This window comes from Adiantum capillus-veneris, chromosome 4, assembly GCF_014529385.1.
Source record: "Adiantum capillus-veneris isolate H3 chromosome 4, ASM1452938v2, whole genome shotgun sequence".
Taxonomy (NCBI): domain Eukaryota; kingdom Viridiplantae; phylum Streptophyta; class Polypodiopsida; order Polypodiales; family Pteridaceae; genus Adiantum; species Adiantum capillus-veneris.
This window is the reverse complement of record NC_140934.1, coordinates 34,673,896-34,688,639: the sequence shown is the minus strand read 5'-3', so window position 1 is coordinate 34,688,639 and position 14,744 is coordinate 34,673,896.

The window sequence follows — 14,744 nt, the reverse complement described above, 5'->3', positions numbered from 1 at the left end:
CTACGAAATATCGTGGGTTTAAGGTATTTCGATGGAGCCTAGCATCTTGGAGACATCGTGCATCTTGCTTCTCTTCATGTTTCAATGGAGCCTATCTTGGACAAATGGTGGAGCATCCTTCTCTCCATGTTTCAATGGACCCTAGCTTGGACAAGTGGTGGACCTTTACTTCTCTCTATTATTCAATAGAGTTAGCTTGGACAAGTGGTGGACCTTGGAACCAAACCCCCATTTAAAACCTATCATGGTCACTCCAAGTGGTGAGAAAGAATAACCTTTAAGATATAGCCTTATAGGTTGGACAAGTGGTGGACCTTAACACCCTAAATTCTTAATATAATGACATAGAGTGAAAAAGTGGTGAATCTTGAGACAAAACCACTCGTGCTACTAGCACTAATAGCTTGGACAAGTGGTGGACCTTGAATGTAAACCCCCATGTTTCAATAGATTAGCTTCGACAAATGGTGGAGCATCCTTCTCTCCATGTTTCAATGGACCCTAGCTTACAAGTGGTGGACCTTTGTTTCTCTCTATGTTTCAATAGAGTTAGCTTGGACAAGTGGTGGACCTTGGAACCAAACCCCCATGTAAAACCTATCATGGTCACTCTAAGTGGTAATAAAGAATAACCTTTAAGATGTAGCCTTATAGGTTGGACAAGTGGTGGACCTTAACACGCGCATATTCTTAATTTAATGACATAGAGTGGAAAATGGTGAATCTTGAGACCAAACCACTCAGGCTACTAGCAATAATAGCTTGGACAAGTGGTGGACCTTGACTGTAAACCCCTCATCTACGACATATCGTGGGTTAATGTTTTTCAATGGAGCTTAGCATCTTGGAGACATGGTGCACCTTGCTTCTCCTCATGTTTCAATGGAGCCTACCTGGACAAATGGTGGAGCATCCTTCTCTCCATGTTTCAATGGACCCTAGCTTAGACAAGGGGTGGACCTTTGCTTCTCTCTATGTTTCAATAGAGTTAGCTTGGACAAGTGGTGGACCTTGGAACCAAACCCCCATGTAAAACCTATCATGGTCACTCCAAGTAGTAAGAAAGAATAACCTTTAAGATGTAGCCTTATAGGTTGGACAAGTGGTGGACCTTAACACCCACATATTCTTAATAAAAGTGGTGAATCTTGAGACCAAACCACTCAGGCTACTAGCAATAATAGCTTGGACAAGTGGTGGACCTTGAATGTAAACCCCTCATCTACGAAATATCGTGGGTTTAATGTATTTCGATGGAGCCTAGCATCTTGGAGACATGGTGCAGCTTGCTTCTCGTCATGTTTCAATGGAGCCTATCTTGGACAAATGGTGGAGCATCCTTCTCTCCATGTTTCAATGGACCCTAGCTTGGACAAGTGGTGGACCTTTGTTTCTCTCTATGTTTCAATAGAGTTAGCTTGGACAAGTGGTGGACCTTGGAACCAAACCCCCATGTAAAACCTATCATGGTCACTCAAGTGGTAATAAAGAATAACCTTTAAGATGTAGCCTTATAGGTTGGACAAGTGGTGGACCTTAACACGCGCATATTCTTAATTTAATGACATAGAGTGGAAAAGTGGTGAATCTTGAGACCAAACCACTCAGGCTACTAGCAATAATAGCTTGGACAAGTGGTGGACCTTGAATGTAAACCCCTCATCTACGACATATCGTGGGTTTAATGTTTTTCAATGGAGCTTAGCATCTTGGAGACATGGTGCACCTTGCTTCTCCTCATGTTTGAATGGAGCCTACCTTGGACAAATGGTGGAGCATCCTTCTCTCCATGTTTCAATGGACCCTAGCTTAGACAAGGGGTGGACCTTTGCTTCTCTCTATGTTTCAATAGAGTTAGCTTGGACAAGTGGTGGACCTTGGAACCAAACCCCCATGTAAAACCTATCATGGTCACTCCAAGTAGTAAGAAAGAATAACCTTTAAGATGTAGCCTTATAGGTTGGACAAGTGGTGGACCTTAACACCCACATATTCTTAATAAAAGTGGTGAATCTTGAGACCAAACCACTCAGGCTACTAGCAATAATAGCTTGGACAAGTGGTGGACCTTGAATGTAAACCCCTCATCTACGAAATATCGTGGGTTTAATGTATTTCGATGGAGCTAGCATCTTGGAGACATGGTGCAGCTTGCTTCTCGTCATGTTTCAATGGAGCCTATCTTGGACAAATGGTGGAGCATCCTTCTCTCCATGTTTCAATGGACCCTAGCTTGGACAAGTGGTGGACCTTTGTTTCTCTCTATGTTTCAATAGAGTTAGCTTGGACAAGTGGTGGACCTTGGAACCAACCCCCATGTAAAACCTATCATGGTCACTCCAAGTGGTAATAAAGAATAACCTTTAAGATGTAGCCTTATAGGTTGGACAAGTGGTGGACCTTAACACGCGCATATTCTTAATATAATGACATAGAGTGAAAAGTGGTGAATCTTGAGACCAAACCACTCAGGCTACTAGCAATAATAGCTTGGACAAGTGGTGGACCTTGAATGTACACCCCTCATCTACGACATATCGTGGGTTTAATGTTTTTCAATGGAGCTTAGCAGCTTGGAGACATGGTGCACCTTGCTTCTCCTCATGTTTGAATGGAGCCTACCTTGGACAAATGGTGGAGCATCCTTCTCTCCATGTTTCAATGGACCCTAGCTTAGACAAGGGGTGGACCTTTGCTTCTCTCTATGTTTCAATAGAGTTAGCTTTGACAAGTGGTGGACCTTGGAACCAAACCCCCATGTAAAACCTATCATGGTCACTCCAAGTAGTAAGAAAGAATAACCTTTAAGATGTAGCCTTATAGGTTGGACAAGTGGTGGACCTTAACACCCACATATTCTTAATAAAAGTGGTGAATCTTGAGACCAAACCACTCAGGCTACTAGCAATAATAGCTTGGACAAGTGGTGGACCTTGAATGTAAAACCCCTCATCTACGAAATATCGTGGGTTTAATGTATTTCGATGGAGCCTAGCATCTTGGAGACATGGTGCAGCTTGCTTCTCGTCATGTTTCAATGGATCCTATCTTGGACAAATGGTGGAGCATCCTTCTCTCCATGTTTCAATGGACCCTAGCTTGGACAAGTGGTGGACCTTTGTTTCTCTCTCTATGTTTCAATAGAGTTAGCTTGGACAAGTGGTGGACCTTGGAACCAAACCCCCATGTAAAACCTATCATGGTCACTCCAAGTGGTAATAAAGAAAACCTTTAAGATGTAGCCTTATAGGTTGGACAAGTGGTGGACCTTAACACGCGCATATTCTTAATATAATGACATAGAGTGGAAAAGTGGTGAATCTTGAGACCAAACCACTCAGGCTACTAGCAATAATAGCTTGGACAAGTGTGGACCTTGAATGTAAACCCCTCATCTACGACATATCGTGGGTTTAATGTTTTTCGATGGAGCCTAGCATCTTGGAGACATGGTGCACCTTGCTTCTCCTCATGTTTAATGGAGCCTACTTGGACAAATGGTGGAGCATCCTTCTCTCCATGTTTCAATGGACCCTAGCTTAGACAAGGGGTGGACCTTTGCTTCTCTCTATGTTTCAATAGAGTTAGCTTGGACAAGTGTTGACCTTGGAACCAAACCCCCATGTAAAACCTATCATGGTCACTCCAAGTAGTAAGAAAGAATAACCTTTAAGATGTAGCCTTATAGGTTGGACAAGTGGTGGACCTTAACACCCACATATTCTTAATAAAAGTGGTGAATCTTGAGACCAAACCACTCACGCTACTAGCAATAATATCTTGGACAAGTGGTGGACCTTGAATGTAAACCCCTCATCTACGAAATATCGTGGTTTTAATGTATTTCGATGGAGCCTAGCATCTTGGAGACATGGTGCAGCTTGCTTCTCGTCATGTTTCAATGGAGCCTATCTTGGACAAATGGTGGAGCATCCTTCTCTCCATGTTTCAATGGACCCTAGCTTGGACAAGTGGTGGACCTTTGTTTCTCTCTATGTTTCAATAGAGTTAGCTTGGACAAGTGGTGGACCTTGGAACCAAACCCCCATGTAAAACCTATCATGGTCACTCCAAGTGGTAATAAAGAGTAACCTTTAAGATGTAGCCTTATAGGTTGGACAAGTGGTGGACCTTAACACGCGCATATTCTTAATATAATGACATAGAGTGGAAAAGTGGTGAATCTTGAGACCAAACCACTCAGGCTACTAACAATAATAGCTTGGACAAGTGTTGGACCTTGAATGTAAACCCCTCATCTACGACATATCATGGGTTTAATGTTTTTCGATGGAGCCTAGCATCTTGGAGTCATGGTGCACCTTGATTCTCCTCATGTTTCAATGGAGCCTACCTTGGACAAATGGTGGAGCATCCTTCTCTCCATGTTTCAATGGACCCTAGCTTAGACAAGGGGTGGACCTTTGCTTCTCTCTATGTTTCAATAGAGTTAGCTTGGACAAGTGGTGGACCTTGGAACCAAACCCCCATGTAAAACCTATCATGGTCACTCCAAGTAGTAAGAAAGAATAACCTTTAAGATGTAGCCTTATAGGTTGGACAAGTGGTGGACCTTAACACCCACATATTCTTAATAAAAGTGGTGAATCTTGAGACCAAACCACTCACGCTACTAGCAATAATAGCTAGGGATAACCATTAAGATATAGTCTTTCAAGAGTGAGAAAGAATAACCATTAAGATATAGTCTTATAGGTTGGACAAGTGGTGGACCTTAACACCCAAATATTCTTAATATAATGATAGAGAGTGGAAAAGTGGTGAATCTTGAGACCAAACCACTCATGCTACTAGCGATAATAGGTTGGACAAATTGTTGATCTTGAATGTAAACTCCCCATGTACAAAATAACGTGGGTTTAAGGTATTTCGATGGAGTCTAGAATCTTGGAGATATGGTGCAGCTTGCTTCTCTTCATGTTTCAATGGAGTCTATCTTGGACAAATGGTGGAGCATCCTTCTCTCCTGTTTCAATAGACCCTAGCTTAGACAAGTGGTGGACCTTTGCTTCTCTCTATGTTTGAATAGAGTTAGCTTGGACAAGTGGTGGACCTTGGAACCAACCCCCCATGTAAAACCTTTCATGGTCACTCCAAGTGGTCAGAAAGAATAACCATTAAGATATAGTCTTATAGGTTGGACAAGTGGTGGACCTTAATACCCAAATATTCTTAATATAATAACACAGAGTGAAAAAGTGGTGAATCTTGAGACCAAACCCCTCATGCTACTAGCGTTAATAGGTTGGACAACTGGTGGACCTTGAATGTAAACCTTCCATGTTTCAATAGAGTTAGCTTCGACAAATGGTGGAGCATCCTTCTCTCCATGTTCAATGGAGCCTAGCTTGGACAAGTGGTGGACCTTTTGCTTCTCTCTATGAGAGAATAAAGTTAGCTTGGATAAGTGGTGGACCTTGGAACTAAACCCCTATGTAAAACATATCATGGACATTTCAAGTGGTGAGAAAGAATACCCTTTAAGATATACGCTTATAGGTTGGACAAGTGGTCGACCTTAACACCTAGATCTTCTTTATATAATGACATAGAGTGGAAAAGTGGTGAATCTTGAGACCAAACCACTCATGCTACTAGATAATAGCTTGGAAAAGTGACTGACCTTGACGTTAAACCCCACATGTAAACAATATCGTGGTTTTAAGGTATTTCAATGGATCCTAGAATCTTGGAGACATGGTGCAACTTGCTTCTCTTCATGTTTCAATGAAGCCTATCTTGGACAATGGTGGAGCATCCTTCTCTCCATGTTTCAATGGACCCTAGCTTAGACAAGTGGTGGACCTTGCTTCTCTCTATGTTTCAATAGAGTTAGCTTGGACAAGTGGTGGACCTTGGAACCAAACCCCCATGTAAAACATATCATGGTCATTCCAAGTGGTGAGAAAGAATACCCTTTAAGATATAGCCTTATAGGTTGGACAAGTGGTGACCTTAACACCCAGATCTTCTTAATATAATGACATAGAGTAGAAAAGTGGTGAATCTTGAGACCAAACCACTCATGCTACTAGGATAAGGTTGGACAAGTGTGGACCTTGAATGTAAACCCCCTATGTACGAAATATCATGGGTTTAAGATATTCAATGGAGCCTAGCATTTGGGAGACATGGTGCAGCTTGCTTCTCTTCATGTTTCAATGGAACCTGGCTTGGACAAATGGTGGAGCATCCTTCTCTCCATGTTTCAATGGAGCCTAGCTTGGACAAGTGGTGGACCTTTGCTTCTCTCTATGTTTCAATAGAGTTAGCTTGGACAAGTGGTGGGCCTTGGAACCAAACTCCCATGTAAAACCTATCATGGTAACTCCAAGTGGTGAGAAAGAATAAAGTTTAAGATATGGCCTTATAGGTTGGACAAGTGGTGGACCTTAGCACCCATATATTCTTAATAGAATGACATAGAGTGGAAAAAATGGTGAATCTTGAGACCAAACCACTCATGCTACTAGAGATAATAGGTTGGACAAGTGGTGGACCTTGAATGTAAACCCCCATGTACAAAATATCATGGGTTTGAGGTATTTCAATGGAGCCTAGCATCTTGGAGACATGGTGTAGCTTGCTTCTCTTCATGTTTCAAATGGAGTGTATCTTGGACAAATGGTGGAGCATCCTTCTCTCCATGTTTCAATGGACCCTAGCTTGGACAAGTGGTGGACCTTTGATTCTCTCTATGTTTCAATAGAGTTAGCTTGGACAAGTGGTGGACCTTGAAACAAAACCCCCATGTAAAACCTATGCTGGTCACTCCAAGTGGTGAGAAAGAATAACCCTTAAGATATAGCCTTACGGTTGGACAAGTGGTGGACCTTTAACACCCAAATATTCTTAATATAATGACATAGAGTGAAAAAGTGGTGAATCTTGAGACCAAACCACTCATGCTACTAGCGTTAATAGGTTGGACAAGTGGTGGACCTTGAATGTAAACCCCCCATGTTTCAATAGAGTTAGCTTCGACAAATGGTAGAGGATCCTTCTCTCCATGTTCAATGGAGCCTAGCTTGGACAAGTGGTGGACCTTTGTTTCTCTCTATGTTTCAATAGAGTTAGCTTGGAGAGGTGGAGGACCTTGGAGCCAAACCCCCATGTAAAACATATCATGGGACATTTCAAGTGGTGAGAAAGAATACCCTTTAAGATATACCCTTATAGGTTGGACAAGTGGTCGACCTTAACACCCAGATCTTCTTAACGTAATGACATAGAGTGGAAAAGTGGTGAATCTTCAGACCAAACCACTCATGCTACTAGAGATAATAGGTTGGACAAGTGGTGGACCTTGAATGTAAACTCCCCATGTACAAAATATCATGGGTTTAAGGTATTTCAATGGATCTTAGCATCTTGGAGACATGGTGCAGCTTGCTTCTCTTCATGTTTCAATGGAGCCTATCTTGGACAAATGGTGGAGCATCCTTCTCTCCATGTTTCAATGGACCCTAGCTTAGACAAGTGGTGGACCTTTGCTTCTCTCTATGTTTCAATAGAGTTAGCTTGGACAAGTGGTGGAACTTGGAACCAAACCCCCATGTAAACCTATCATGGTCATTCCAAGTGGTGAGAAAGAATACCCTTTAAGATATAGCCTTATAGGTTGGACAAGTGGTGGACCTTAACACCCAGATCTTCTTAATATAATGACATAGAGTAGAAAAGTGGTGAATCTTGACATCAAACCACTCATGCTACTAGTGATAATAGGTTGGACAAGTGGTGGACCTGAATGTAAACCCCCCATGTACGAAATATCATGGGTTTAAGATATTTCAATGGAGCCTAGCATTTTGGAGACATGTGCAGCTTGCTTCTCTTCATGTTTCAATCAAACCTGGCTTGGACAAATGGTGGAGCATCCTTCTCTCCATGTTTCAATGGAGCCTAGCTTGGACAAGTGGTGGACCTTTGATTCTCTCTATGTTTCAATAGAGTTAGCTTGGACAAGTGGTGGACCTTGGAACCGTACCCCTATGTAAAACCCATCATGTGCATTCCAAGTGGTGGTAAATAATACCATTTAAGATATAGCCTTATAGGTTGGACAAGTGGTGGACCTTAACACCCAGATCTTCTTAATATAATGACATAGAGTGGAAAAGTGGTGAATCTTGAGACCAAACCACTCATGCTACTAGGGATAATAGGTAGGACAAGTGGTGGAACCTTGAATTTAAACCCCACATATACAAAATATCATGGGTTTAAGGTATTTCAATGGAGCCTAGCATCTCAAAGAGACATGGTGCATCTTGTTTCTCTTCATGTTTCAATGGAGCCTATTTTGGACAAATGGTGGAGCATCCTTCTCTCCATGTTTCAATGGACCCTAGATTGGACAAGTGGTGGACCTTTGCTTCTCTCTATGTTTCAATATAGTTAGCCTATATTAGACAATTAGTAGACCTCCAATCTCTCCATGTTGTCTAGAGCTAAGCTTGGACACGTGGTGGACTTACTTTCTCCCTTCCCTTAGTTTACTAGCTTAAATGATCACTATATATACTTGCTTAGATCTAGCTTGAACAAGTGGTGGAACTTGTATTCACACAAACTTAATCCATTACAAAAAAGTATATGTTAAAATAACATTTGGTTTTTTTTTGTTTCAGGAAAGATGGCTCCAAAAAAACAGGTTGCAAGGGTTGCTGTCTCAGTTGACTATACTTGCAATGATTTAGGAAATGGTATTTGGACATACATGGTAAAGAGGGTGCACAATTTCATAAGTGCATCTATTATTGCCAAAAAGGATAATGACAGCTTGTTTGAAGATGTTGGACAAGTTGTGGAAGCATCTGTCTCTGTAGTTGATAGTCATCCAGAGGTGGAATGCATTGACATTCTAGTTCCAATGAATCTAGAATTTCAACTATCTCCCAGGAGCATATGCATTGGAGCGCATGTCTAGAAACAAAGAAGAGACAATGTTTTCTCGAGGATGGAAGTTTGCAGAATCAAATCCAAATATCACAGCAGATCAACTTCAAAGCTCCATCATTGCCACACTACAACGAAAAAAGGTGAAAGCTTCACGACCACCATCCACAAAGAAGCAAGCAAAAGTGCAGAAAGTAGAAGCTAAGCGAACTAGCTCCATTTTGGATGTAGACAAGGCATCTTTGGCATCCTCATCAACAGAGGGTTCAATGTCAAAGATGAGAATTGTGGATCCAGATGTTTTAGAAGCTGAGGCCATGAAAGGACAAGAAAAAGATACAGGTGGAATGAATAAGTACATAAATTATTTTCCTTTCCAATATAGGGAATTTGATATCCCTATTCAAAATTGTTGGCTTGCTCCTGATCACTATAATGCACGTATTATGGATAAAAAACACGCTGAAAGTGTGTTATTTGGATTTTCACGGAGTACGACCAAGCCTGCAGCATGTGCATATTTGATGCCTGTTCGAAATGCAAAATCAAAGAAGGGGACTCCTTTGGCAGTAGAAGAGGTAGAGGAGCAAAAAATAAAGATTATCATTATTGGATTCTTGATGGGCAGCATTCAATCTATGCTGCAAAAGTTTTGCTTCACAATGAACAAAACAACAAAGAGATCTTTGAAAGACTGATTAGCGTGTATAAATTTAGAAAGGCTCGCATTGTTGTGAATGCTCCTCCATTTGTTGCAACTGCTATATCTGCCATTGCAAATGAGGAGGCTCAGGCATTGTATGTCAAGCAACCTTACAGCCAAATATTGAGACATTTACGGAGTCAATGGATCTTCTCAGGACGACCACCAAAGGCAGCAAGTGGAATTGCAGAGGGACATGCATCTCGTGCCGGATGGGATGTAAGTTATTTTCTTTGTCTTTTTGATAGTGTTTAATTAACAAATCTTGCTCAATAGTTTAATTATTTCTCTATTTCTTTTTAGGGTTTTCTTCGATTGGCAAGAATGAGTGCAGCAGCAAGTTGGATTGCTAAACAGGCACACATGGTCACCTACTCTGATTTAGTTTATGATTGCTGGATAGAAATCATTGAAAATCTAGAAGAGGAGAATAAGAAACCCCCAACAACTGTATTTAGATATCTTTGTGGCCTTGAGGAATCAGAGGTAAAGACTATTCAAGAAGAGATTAGAGATGAGAAGATTTTACTGTCAAAGAGTGCAAAGGATGGTGATGCAACTGACATGTATGATCGAATCAAGCAGTTGAAGCAAGACAAATTGATTCAAGATGCACTTCTTGAAGGCTTCAACAATTTGAATGAGTCTTCACCATGTAAAGACTGGGAGGAGGTGGTCAAAATGTATAACATCAATGATGTTGTTTATAAAACAATTTTAATGCTATGCGAGGAATGGATCAGATCTAGTTTGACGCGTGGAACAAAGAAAATGGCTTTTCCAGATGGAGCAATAAAATACATGCAATGGGCAATTCACCTTCAAAAGGAGAAAACTGAGCCTAGAGATTTGCCATGGTCAATCTATGTGGTGAGCCTACAAATGGAAGGCAATCTCTACTTGATGCGCCACTTCAATAATAAAGTGCCTATTGGCTTATGTGTTTTAGATATGACAAAAAACGTTGGAGGCAATTTGAAGTGGAGTGAGGAGACATTTAACAATGCTTTGGATGGGATCTTGGCTATTGCTGGAGGGTCAACAGATCCTGGATTTGTCTTTCTTGCATTTGTGGATTTCACTAACTTCACAAAATTGCAATGTGCCTTTCACGCCATGGGAGATAATTGAGCTACCATTGTTGTGGTGCATTGCATCACTTTCCATCAGCTCCTTGCAAAGGAGCAATTCAATTCCTAACAGTTATTGCCTTCTTGGGACAAGGCAATGCATTTGAAGACCTGAGAAGAAGATCAGAGGAACATCCCATGCCAATTGATTGTTCTCTTCTTCAAGTAGCAGATAACGATATGTCAGATTTGCAATATTTGGAGGCCAAAAAAAGAGCTTTGGTCAAGCACTACATTCGTACATATTGTTTTGAAGACCGCAAGCTTGTTGATGTTTTGGTGATGGCTCCTTGGTTGCACAAGAAGGAATACAACAGAAAAAAGAAGTCATCTGCTTAATTGATAGTGTGGAGGAGGCAAAAAGCATGGAGACCATGCTGCTAGACTTTGTTAAGTCTCATGAAGATATAGAAAAATGGGCTGGACTTCAACAATCCACTTCGCAATCAGGCGACATTGTGCCTGTTACAGAGGAGTGCTCTCCACAAAGAGAAGAAGAACAACAACAACACCATCCTCTGTCAATGGAGGACTTTTTGGAAATGGAGACACGTATGTTTTGAGTTTCTTGTGCATGTTAGTGTTTCTTGTTACTGATTTGATACTCTTAATGTTAGATTTTGCTTTATATAGTATTGATTGAGCTTGTATTTTTATCTCAAGCATTCAAGGTTTGAATGTAAATAGTAAATTACTTGAGTTTTTGAATGGTGGATCTGTAGACTAAAACTAAAACATTTAATACTCACAAAGACTTAATTACTTAAGAGCTTGAACTCAATAAGTTTGGACCTTTTATCAATACCCCCTTGATATGATACATTAGATCGTAGCATGGTTAAATGGTGATGCTTCATAAATTGAACCTAGCTTAGACAGGTGCTGGAGCCTAAATTTAAACTAACCTTGCTAGAAGGGAGCTTATGTTTGGACTTTGAGAGAAATAGCATAAGTAATCAATTAGAGCATAGATTAGACATGTGGTGGTGGCCGGCCTTAGAGACCAAAATCTTAATGAGCTTGGAAAGGTATTTAAGTACTGCAATTTACTTAGTTTTAGTACTCATTAAATGCATAGCTTGACAAAAGGTGGACCTTACATGGATCCTAATTTCAAGAGGTGTGGTAGACCTTCAAAACAAGCTCATATAGCTTGGACATGTGGTAGACCTTGCATGAAGACTAGTTTAGACAAGTGTGGTACACCTTGTAACCAACACCCATTTGTTATATTAGCTTGGACAAGTGGTGGACCTTGCTTTTATGTTTCAATGGAGCATATTTTGGACAGGTGGTAGACCTTGTTTCTCTCCATGCTTCAATGGAGAGAAACTTTAGCTTGGACAAGTGGTGGACCTTGTTTTTATGTTTTAAAGGAGCATATTTCGGACAAGTGGTAGACATAGTTTCTCTCCATGGTTCAATGGAACCCACCTCAGACAAGTGAAGTACCTTGAAACCAAACCCCCATAATACAACCTACTAAATAGGTTGGAAAATTGGTAGGATATGAAACCATCCATGATAGAGCATAGTATAGGTGAAAACGTAGTGGTCCTTATATCAATTACCCATGCATAGCTTGGACAAGTGGTGGACCTTGATTCTCTCTATGTTTCAATGGATCCTATCTTGGACTAGAGATATATCTTACTTAGTTCCATGCTTCAATGGATTGTAGCTTGGATAAGGAGTGGAACTTCAAACAAAACTCCACAGCATAGCATATATTAACAATTCATGGGTTTTATAGAGATTGTCCTGCCTATTTTGGAGAGTTGGTACACCTTTATTCTCCATTCTTCAATGGATCTGAGGTTGGACAAGCGAGCTGGAGAAGTGGTCAACCTTAAAATGAAACCTCCCATGCTACAACCCATCATAGATCGTATATGTAGTGGACCTTGAAACTCTTTATGTCCCTAGCTTAGAGAAGCATTGCACTCTTGATTATCTCCATACATGAAGGCAAGGTTGGACAAGTGGTGGACCTTCAAACCAGAATCTCTATGCAATAATAGGCAAGTGGTGGAGCTTGTTTTCTCCTTGTTCCAATGGAGCCTAGCTTAGACAAACAATGGAGCTTGCTTCTCTCCATGTTTCAATGGATCCTAGCTTAGAAAAGTGGTGGAGCTTTGCTTCTCTCCATGTTCCAATGGACCATAGCTTAGACAAGTGGTAGACCTTGAAAAACACCCCTCGTATACAACATATTATGGGGTTTTCATGTTTCAATGGCTCCTAGCTTGGACAAATGGTAGAGCTTGCTTCTCTTTATGTTTCAATGGATCCAATCTTAGCCAAGGGGGACCTTGAAACAAGAATCCCCCCCCCCCATGTACAACGTATTATGGGTTTTGAAAGCACTGGGAGAAAATAATAGCTTTGATAAGTGGTGGACCTTGCTTCTCTCCATGCTTCAATGGAGCCGAGGTTGGACACATGTTGGAGAGAAGATGGTTGCCCATGAAATAAGACCATGCATGCTATAATCAATCATATGTTGTACACATGGTGGACCTTGCAATTGTTTTATATGCCTAACTTGGACAAGTGGAGGACCCTTGATTACCTCCAGATATCAACAACAAGCCAAGTTTGGACAAGTGTAGTACCACCAAACCAGAATCTATATGCTACAATAGAGTATAGGTAGGACACGCGATGAACCTTGATATCAAACCATCCATGCTACTAGAGATGATAGGTTTCACATGTGGTGGAACCTTGTATCAATGTTCTATGTGTAGTTTTTGACTAGTGATAGACCTTGAAACTAATCCCTCTAGGCTACAAGAAAAAAGAGATGGATGAGGAGGCTAGACTACTTTTGTTGCATCAATGCATCCCATGTTACCACATATACTATAGGGTTCTTGGATAAGTGTTGGATCTTGTGTCAATGCTCCATGTCTAGCTTGGACAAGTGGTGGACCTTGGTTCTCTCTATGCTTCAAATGGGCAATAGATTGGAGACACAGTGGCCTTTTTTTTCCAATGATTTTATTTTTTGGAAACCTTGGAGGCACCATGTAAGAGGCACTCTAAGTCTTCCATACAATGGACCTATTGGACTATAAAATAATGATATCTTTCTTTGATATTGTCATTATTTTATGCATAATATTTTCTTCTTTTTGCAGACACAAAGGAGTTAAGTGATATAAAATCTAGATGTATTTCACACTATGATTGGCATGAAGATCCTTTTGGGACACCAACTTTTCCTATTCCCAAAGATGTAATTTTCCATATTAACGGTGTGGATTTTGAAGTGCGACTTTCATGTATTGAAGGAGCTGGTTATGGGCTATTTGTGCATACTACCCTGGAAAGTGGTTTGACTATTCTAAACTATGGAGGCATAAGTATAGATTTCAAGACTGGAAAAAGATATGCAAAATATTTCCAAGAGCTTATAAATATTCTCTTCTAGAGGATCCAAACATAGAAGAAGAGGAAGATCAATCATACATTATTGGTTGTGTAGAAGAAGGAAACGTGTCGGGCTATATAAATAGTTCTCACAGTACAAATGTCTGTCCCAACGTACGCTATACATTTGATCCAAATTTGCCACCTTGGCATAAATGCACCTCTTCACACATCAAGTCAGAAGAATATGGCCATGTATGCATTGAGACTATTTGTCAAGTTGAAGCAGGAGAAGAGTTGTTTGCTGACTATAACTTTACTTGACATTGTAAAGTATTGTACATGGATGGAAATCTCAAGTACATGCATCATTTTCATTTTTCATGGATGAAATCTCAAGTGAATATAACATTTGATTATTGTTTAGTTTATGCTCAACGAGAATCTAGAGTGCTCTTATGCTTTGTGTTTGTGTTGTCTAACATATTTGACTACCTTGGCCATAGAATCTTGATTCTACTCTAGATTTGTGATAAATCTTACCAAAATTTAATCAATGTCTAGGTTGGACAAGTGGTGGGCTTCAAACATTACTGTCTTAAACAAGTGGAGTT